We start from the raw sequence: 9308 nt of genomic DNA on the forward strand, positions 1-9308 counted from the left end.
TTTCCTTCTGGCCTCAAAATTGCTGTGGGTAGTCTGTGACTTCTTGTACTGGACATTCAGACGTTTCCCCTGGTCCTATTTTTTCCTGAGCAAATGGCATCTTGTGGGACTAGCTGTTTGGAAAAGGACACATTCCAAATTGCAGCTTATATAAACTGTATGTCTTCATCAGCCAGATGTGCATTAATGATGCCTGGGGATAAATTTTCAGCATGCTTGTCTGATGACTTCTCCTGGGGCTTGCACAAAAATGGCTTGGAAATGGAACATTTGCAAAGAAGCGGATGTTGGCAAAAGAAAGCATTACAATGAGATGTAAAATATGTGCACTGTAATTTGTACAGGCAACTAGCTTCTGGAAAACTTGACCTCTGGCCAGTAGAGGACAGAAACATATCCAACGAGACCACTGAAGCAGCAACTGGTACCCAGTGGGACAGAGGTGGAGGGACTAATTATATTTTTGCAGCTGTTACACCAATGCTAGGACTGTGTTGGTGACAAATGACTTTGTGGTGGACAGCACAGTAGTTAATACTGGAGAAAAGCTAGTCTGCCCTGGGGTTTGACTGCTTATGTGCAATTAGCATTATAAGCAGGAGTGCAAGGGTGAGTTTTCTCTTCAGGGGTCATTACTGGTATGCAGTTTCCCCCTGTCACTCCAGTTGGAGGCACAGTTCTCATTAAAATGCTGACAGATGATATTCCTGTGACTCACTCCGTGGTAGGGGAGAGAGAGAGAGATCCTGTGCTCTTTTCTTTCCCAGAACATGTCCTAGTTGTGTGAGGGGATCCATGCCGTGCTCTGTAGTATGTGGCTTTTTGTCCTAGACCCTGAAGGGCGCAGCAGCCTGGGATTTCTCTCTTCACCTGCCTCTATTAATGTTTTATTTCTGACCATAAAATCTCTAGTAGCAGGTGAAAACTTCTTTGACTTTACAGGAACAAGCCCACCCTACTGGCATCTGCAGGTACTTGCCACCCATCGGCTGACTGCAAAGAATATCTGTATTCTTGAAGTATTGTAAGACTCCTCATTGTTTCTTGTATCTCTGGCGAGAAATGTTTGCTTTCACCTTAACTCCATTCTTACGAGCAAAATTAATTGTGATTTATTCAGTGTTGATCAATTTAGATTCTCTAGTCTCCTTTCTTATTTACAGGTTCCACAACCCTTCTTGCATATGAATCAGATATTGCATGCAAATATGGATGGCATTTGAAACAGGTATTAACAAGGTGGTAAGATCAGCCCTGCTGGTGCTACAGATCAGGTCCTGGGAGTTTTTTGCATTCTGGTCAGTAGCTTTCCTATGCATGTAACCATTCATTGACTCATTCTGTTTCCTTCACTCCCTCATTTGGACATTCGTTCACATAATCTATTCATCCCAAGGTGCATTTTGCTCATCTTGTTTTTGTCTTGGTAGTTTTAGAATGATTTAAACAAAACCAGACATACATTATTTAGTAGTGTCAGGTACATTATAATAGCAGCACAAGACTCCAGGCAAGAGTATAACCTCACTCTGCTGTTTGAATGCAGAGAAAAACAGTCCTCGCCCTGGACAGTTTACAATTCAGAGATTGTATATATAACAGCAAAGAGGAAGATAGATTAAAAAGGGACCAAATAGTTTCTGGATAAGGAGATTGGAGTGTCCTAATTTACCATGAAAGTCATCAGCAGTATAGATGTTGATGCATATAAGGGCATGAAAGAGATATAGTGTAGATCCTGTCCACAAAAGCCATCATCTCTTGACGCAAGTCAAATGCCACTTGTGTCTTCCCAGTGATATAAGACTATGTGAACTAGGGAATGGAATAATAGATAAGGGAAAAAGCATAGCTGGAGGCAGATGTTTGAACACAAATCATCCCTCTAGGCTGATGCATGATTGTGGGGTTCCTGGACTGACTCATCGACATTATTTATGCAAAACTTCTGGCCACATTCCCTCTGTGCAATATTACAAGCAATACATTACAGAATGGAGGATGTCCTGTATTTCCCCAGAGTTTTCTATCCTGTTCCTGTATAACCTTATAGATGTATATCACAATTACTAGAAGCAGTATATTTCTCATTATAAGCTGGAATCTATATACAACATCTGGCTGTTTTTACTGACCACATTCCCAGCTAGTGCAGACTTCGATGATTGCAAAACTCATCATCTTGCCTGATCTTTACTAATTGCACATTAAATTTTAGGCTTTTTTTTTTTCTTAAACATTGTGTATCCTAATTTTGTTATGGAGTGTTGGAAAGTGTTTCGTAACTTGTAGGGTATGCTCTATGTGAAACAGATGTTCAGTAGGCTCTGGATGGCTGCAACTGTACTAATAAATTAAATGTTCATCAGACAGTTCTCTGGGTGCAAGGCCAGCCCATATGCATACTATTGGACTCTTAAACTTTGAAAAAGGCTCCCAACACACATTCTGCCTACTGGAAATGATTGCTGCCTCGTGTTAACTCCCAGACTGTTGGTGGTAGAGTGCTAGCTGACTAGGGTAGTCTGCTCTCCTTTTTGCAGTGCAGTCCTACCAGTGAGTACATCCATAATCATAGAATCATAAAATACTTTGGGTTGGAAGGGACCTTAAAGCTCATCTAGTTGCAACCCTCCTGCCACAGGCAGGGACACCTTCCACTAGAGCAGGTTGCTCCAAGCCCCTGTGTCCAACCTGGCCTTGAACACTGCCAGGGATGGGGCAGCCACAGCTTCTCTGGGCAACATGTTCCAGTGTCTCACCGCCCTCACAATAAAAACTTCTTCCTAATATCTAATCTAAATCTACCCTCTTTCAGTTTAAAGCCATTCCCCCTTGCCCTCATAAAATGCCCCTCGCCAGCTTCCTTGTAGGCCCCCTTTAGGCACTGGAAGCTGCTCTAAGGTCTCCCTGGAGCCTTCTCTTCTCCAGGCTGAACAACCCCATCTCTCTCAGCCTGTCTCTGTAGCAGAGGTGCTCCAGCCTCTGATCATCTTTGTGGCCTCCTCTGGACTTGCTCCAAAAGGCCCATGTCCTTCTTATGTTTGGGGCCCCAGAGCTGGGCACAGGACTGCAGGGGCAGTCTCACCAGAGTTCAGTAGAGGGGCAGGATCTCCTCCCTCCACCTGCTGGCCACTCTCCTTTAGATGCAGCCCAGCATACAGTTGGCTTTCTGGGCTGTGAGCACACACTGCTGGCTCATGTTCAGTTTCTCATCAACCAGTGAAACACCCCCAAGTCCTTCTCCTCAGGGTTGCTCTCAATCCAGACTCTCTCCAGCCTGTATTCGTGCTTGGGATTGCCCCGACCCAGGTGCAGGACTTGGCCTTTTTGAACTTCATGAGGTTTGTGCTGGACCATATCTGTCTTGGGTTCAGCTATAGCAGTCTTTTTTCTCCTGCTTAGTAGTTGGTGCAGTGCTGTGTTTTTGACTTTCAGCCTGGGAACAACGCTGATAACACCAATGTTTTTAGTTGTTGCTAAGGAATGTTTACTCCGACCAAGGACTTTTCAGTCTCATGCTCTGCCGTTGAGGAGGGGCACGGGAAGTCGGGAGGAAGCAGAGACAGGACACCTGACCCAAACTGGCCAAAGGGGTATTCCATACCACAGCACATCATGCCCAGTATATAAACTGGGGGGAGTTACCCGGAAGGCCCAGATCACTGCTCGGGTCGGGCTGGGTATTGGTCGGCAGGTGGTGAGCAATTGTATCCTCTCTCCTTGTTATTTCCCTTATCATTATTGTTATTGGTGGTAGCAGTAGTGGTTTTATATTATACCTTAGTTACTGGCCTGTTCTTATCTCAACCCGTGGGAATTACATTCTTTAGATTCTCCTCCCCATCCCTCCGGGAGTGGGGGAAGGATGAAAGGGGGGAGTGAGCGAGCGGCTGCGTGGTTCTGAGTTACCAGCTGGGCTCAAACCACAACAATATCCCAAGCCTGTCAAGGTCCCTCTTGATGGCATCCCTTCTCTTCACACAGCATGATGTCGTTGGCAAACCTGCTGAGGGTGCAATCAATCCTACTGTCCATATTGCCAACAAAGATGTTAAACAGCTGTTAAACGGTCCCAGTACCCACACCCGAGTAGCACCACTTGTCACTGGTCTCCACTTGGACATTGAGCCGTTGACCGCAACTCTTTGAGTGCAAGTGTCCAGCCAATTCCTTATCCATCAAGTGTTCCATCTGTCAAATCCATGCCTCTCCAGGTGAGAGACAAGATGTCATTTGGAACAGTGCCAAATGCCTTGCACATGTCCAGTAACTCAAAGCCAATAGCTGCATTTTTTAATTTGTTCTTACGATTGGGATCTTTGAAATACAAAACAAAATGGAAGAAAAGAGGGCTACTAGAGAAGAAGCCTCATAGTCTTGTAATCCATGATATTTACAAAAGGATGATAGAATTTGGTGGAGTTGTTTATTTACTTAATTATTACAGGGGCTTTTTTAATATGAAATGTGGCATGAGCAAGTGCTGTCTCCAGGAGCCGTGTGAAGTGAGTGAGAAGTCTGGTGTTATTTCAGTTTCACAAGTTTGTCAGTATCTGGAACAAAGTTTTTCCTGGAATGAAAATGATAATTAGTGATCTGAGATGTAAGCGTGTTCTGAGGTTACAACTCAAAAAGCAGAGTGAGCATACTGTCAGATGCAGTGTGACAGCATGAGGGTTTCCAAACATGGTGATGCTTAGAGAATTCAGAGAATCCCTCATACTTCTAGTCATCTGTGAGTAGACACTCAACCACAGTCAGTAGCAATGCTTTTACTGAAAATAATGACAAAAAAGAGTGTCAGCCACACAGAGCTTAAATACCAGTCTCTGCTGTCATTTCAGGCTGCTGCAGATAGTGATGTTCCTTTGTAAGGGGCTGCTGTAAACTTGCTGGTGGTGGTGCTTTAACAGGGACAGCAGAGGAGCTGTCTCAACCCTAAGAAAACTCTCATGGCTGCTTCTGTCTTTACAGATATGTGAAGAGCAAGAATGCAGGCACACAGATTGTAAGGGTAGAGAGGATGCTTTAAAATTATGTAGTATTGTGTAGCAAAGGATTCTGAGATAATCCAACTGTTTTCATACAACCATAGAATGATAGAATGGCTTGGGTTGGAAAGGACCTTAAGATGATCTAGTTCCAACCCCCCTACTGTGGGCAGGGACACCTCCCACTAGACCAGCTTGCTGAAGGCCCTGTCCAACCTGGCAGTGCACCAATGCGATGAATTCTCAAAAGTTAAAAAAGAAAAGCACAAGTCCCCATTCATGTAAAGCCTTACTACCTCCAAGAGGGTCTTCAGCTGCTCTGCAGAATGAGCTGAAATCTTGCCGTATTAGTGGATGGCACTGGCGGTGCTGAAAAATCACCTTAGCTTCATCACTGAATACTGTGACTGTTGCAGCAGGGTGTTAATTACTCTAGTGTACCTCCATCCTGGATCTCAAAGCAGCTATTGTGGGGCCCTTCACCTGCAATTGCCTGCTTCCTATAACAGAGGAAGGTTTGATCTGGATTTTAAGACCCCATTAAAAAAATATATATGTATAAAAAGGCCAGTCTTAAAACCCCCGAACCTTATGCTAAAAGTCAATGAGATGTTTCCACCATGTATTTTCATCAGAGAGAACTGTATGTGATACCAACAGAATTGGCTAAAAAATATACTCTCCTCATTCCCACCTTCTTCCACTTCATCTCCAGTGACTCCCCAAAGGTGATGAGAATTAGGGTTTGTCTGGTTTTTTTCATTGGTTTTTACATCTGAAATGTGCATGGGAGGGAGGTTTCTTTTTAAAGTGCTCATCTTTTGATACATGACATGAGGAGTAGCTACAGATGTATTCATTTAACTGAATAGAAGCTTTTCATTATATGAAAGCTTTTGATGGAAAATTTCTGGCCAGCACTGTGTGAATGACATACCGCATTGCTTTGTGATAATAAGAGAAAAAACCTGAAGTGAAACAGACCAGGAAGTGGCCGTGTGAACAGGAGAAGCTGACTAATTAGTTTAATTGCTCAAGCTAAAAACCGACAACAAAGCATTATAAACAGACCCCTTCAACCTTACAGTTTATTGTTCAGCTAGACATTTGAAAACTCTTTGCAATTGAATGGTATAAGGGCATTGCTGGCACACGTGACAAAGTATTGTAGCTTTAGGGATAAGAAGTGGGACTTTTAAAAAAAAGTTATTTTAGCCAATACTAACCCTTTAAAAGACCCTTTTTGAAAAAACATTAGCAAATACCATCCATGTGGTTATCAACAAAAGAAAGACTCAGATATGAAAATGTGTGTGCTCTCTTGGTATGGTGCGAATAACAATAATAAGCTATAATTCACTGTAAAACAGAAAAGATGAAAGAAGTGTACACCTAGAAGAGTAGAAGATATTCTGCAAGGAGCACTTCTTTATTGTAGACTTCTTTTTCTATTTTTAATTTCCAGAGGTATTATCCTTAGCTCTCATTGCTTAAGTTGAGGACCTTCAGGCCCGTATGTCTTTATTTCTCACATACAGGTACTGTATAGAAAAAAGGCATATATAAATAATACAGAAAAGGATTATATTTTTTTAATTCAGAAAAAACTGTGAAATCCTTTTTGCAGCTTTTACAGAATTAAAGTCTGGGTTTAGAAAGAGTGTTTTTAGATAAAATCTGTGCCCTGTTGCTATTTCTGCAGCTGAGATTAAAGAATTCTTAGTTTCATTTAGGAAGATTATAATTTAACAGCACACGTTCCACACACTGTAGGAATGTGCTTCCTTGGATCAGTAATTACAAACCTTTCAAATATTCCGTTTTTTCCCTGCAGCCTGAGCACATCTTCCCACCAGAGATGCAACACTGCCATCTTATCTTTCTTCTCAATCAGTATTTAATCATAGAAATGTATTTAGGGATGCTGCTTCCGTTAGTGCCAGAAATGACAGAGCAAACATACAGTATTAAGAGGGCGTGGGAAGAGGTCCTTCAGCAGCTGATATCTGCTGAGTAATAGCTGCAGGCATGAGGAGAATTAGAAGCTTATCCTCAAGCATGAAAAGAAGAAAACTACAGTGCAAAGGTCAAGTCAGCGTTTCATCATTTGTCATTTCAGTTGAACTTGGTTTTCAAATCCACATCCTCTGATAGCATGAAATGTGAAATTTTCTGAGTGACTTTTCTTTTGTCTATATGGCAATATATGACAGCAGTGACAGCATCTAGTGATTCATGTCACCAGGGAAGTGGATAACAGGAGGAAAAGAACCATCTATTGGGGTTGATGGAAATTGTCATGGTTCCACTGACGTCAAAGAGCCAGCTATCGAGTGGCAGGGCAGATTTACATGAGTTGAGCATCTGTGCCATCCGGTATTTTATTAGCTGATAATCCTGACTGAAAACTAATGAGGGCAAAACTTAAAATAAATTGATTCACACAAATTCAAAATGTGAACTTCAGAATTTAAGTCTTGATTTGGGATATGTCAGAATGTGGGATTGATGAACTTGGTCAAGCTCACAGTAAATAAAGGGCCATTTCTAAGATGCATATCTTTCCTGGGATAACTATTTGAAACCCACACTGAGAGCACATTCTGCTGCATTATCTAGCTAATGCAAGTTTAGTGGGAAGATTGTGGCTTCTTTACAGGACACATAACCACTGGTGGGAGCCTAATAAATTACGATAGAGAAATGTCTTTCTTTAATTTTGATTTCTTCTATCTTTTAAAATATTTTTTATTTATGGTTAAAATTATTCAGAAATAATTAACCCCAAATTTCAGCCTTCTATGACCAATAGAGTTTAAAAGCTGTAATATAGCAGCTAAATTAATTAACACCAGCCCAAGTGATATATTTCAGATGTTAATCACATCAAATCTGTGAGCTAAATGGGAAAAAAATGACGTTAGGGAGAGGACTACAGCTACTGAAGTAAAGGAAGAGGCTGCACTGAATCGTTAATGGCCTAAAGATCAGGTCTGAAACAACAGTGCTTCTCAGACTCATAATCCCAGAGGGGCCAACAATCTTTCATCCTTCTAGAGGAAATATAGTGGGAGTTGGTAGTTTGCTGTGCCTTGGTCTTTAGCACTAGAATTTAAGCATCAAGATCTTGTGTTTCATATGAACAGGACAGGTCTTATGGGAAGAGCATGGTTTAGTTCATCCAATTTGCAGGTTTTTATCTACATATCCTTCACCCCACTTTAGATTTTTCAGTCATGCAGTAAATTTACAACAGGAAGGACATGGGAACTCTAAGCACAAAGCAGGAATCCGGGCTAAGGGCAGTGCTGGCAGCTATTGTACCGAAAATACTGAAATATTGCTGCATACAAACAGAGGTTAATTAATTTGTTAAACTGCTTTAGAGAACATGGTGGTGCTTTTGTACCGTGCATATACAATATTGTTTGTATTGACTAATAGGTGATGCTGCTGCATCACTCCAGCTGCGCATCTGCAGCATGTTTTTATTTTTTGGAGGAACTCCAAACTCTCTCTCTGTCAACAGGCAAATGTTTTTGCAGTCCTTTAATATGGACATAAATGATGGATGCAAACACATTTGCAGTCCCCAGTACCCAGGACTGCACCTGCATCTCCCAGCTTGGCACCTTTCCGCATTGTTTAGGGCCACATTAAGGTCAGTGGAAAGCAGTAGCAGTCTTACTTTTACACACGGTCTGAGGGAACCAAGTCAGGTTCTTACTGGGATGCTTTTTGCAGATCCTTCTCCTGACCTCAGCTTGCTGTCACGTCCAAGAGGGACAGTTATTAGTGTCTTCTCTTCACTTTGTTTGTATCCAGTCTCTCTATGTAATCTACTTGAAAAGGTCCAGTGACCATTCCCATGCTAACGATTCGTAAGTCTACCTTTAATGAATCCATCCTCTCAGCTGGTTTTATTGGCTCTGATACAGGGAAGTACTTAAGCATGTGCTTAGCTTTGAGTTTATTGACATTCCAAACTTAGGCCAACATCACACTTTGGAAAGCTGTCAAAATAATAACTAATTTTATTATTGAAATTGCTGTGCTTTGTGCTGTAAGGTTGACACAAAAATCGGATTAGTATTGACCCTTCTAAATAAGGGATGTTAGAAAGCCATTCAGCACGTGAGTGATTTCTGAAAAACTAAAGAAACAGACAACACAAATAAATTTTAAATAAGCTGAATTTCACATCTTAATAATGTATCCAATACACAAATCTGCTTTTAGGAGAGGGCATTCATAAAAAGATATGAACTATATAAGCTGATATTACATATTCTGTATTGCATGTTAAGTGTGTGT

The sequence above is a fragment of the Strigops habroptila genome, chromosome 1 (genome assembly GCF_004027225.2).
Source record: "Strigops habroptila isolate Jane chromosome 1, bStrHab1.2.pri, whole genome shotgun sequence".
NCBI lineage: Eukaryota > Metazoa > Chordata > Aves > Psittaciformes > Psittacidae > Strigops > Strigops habroptila.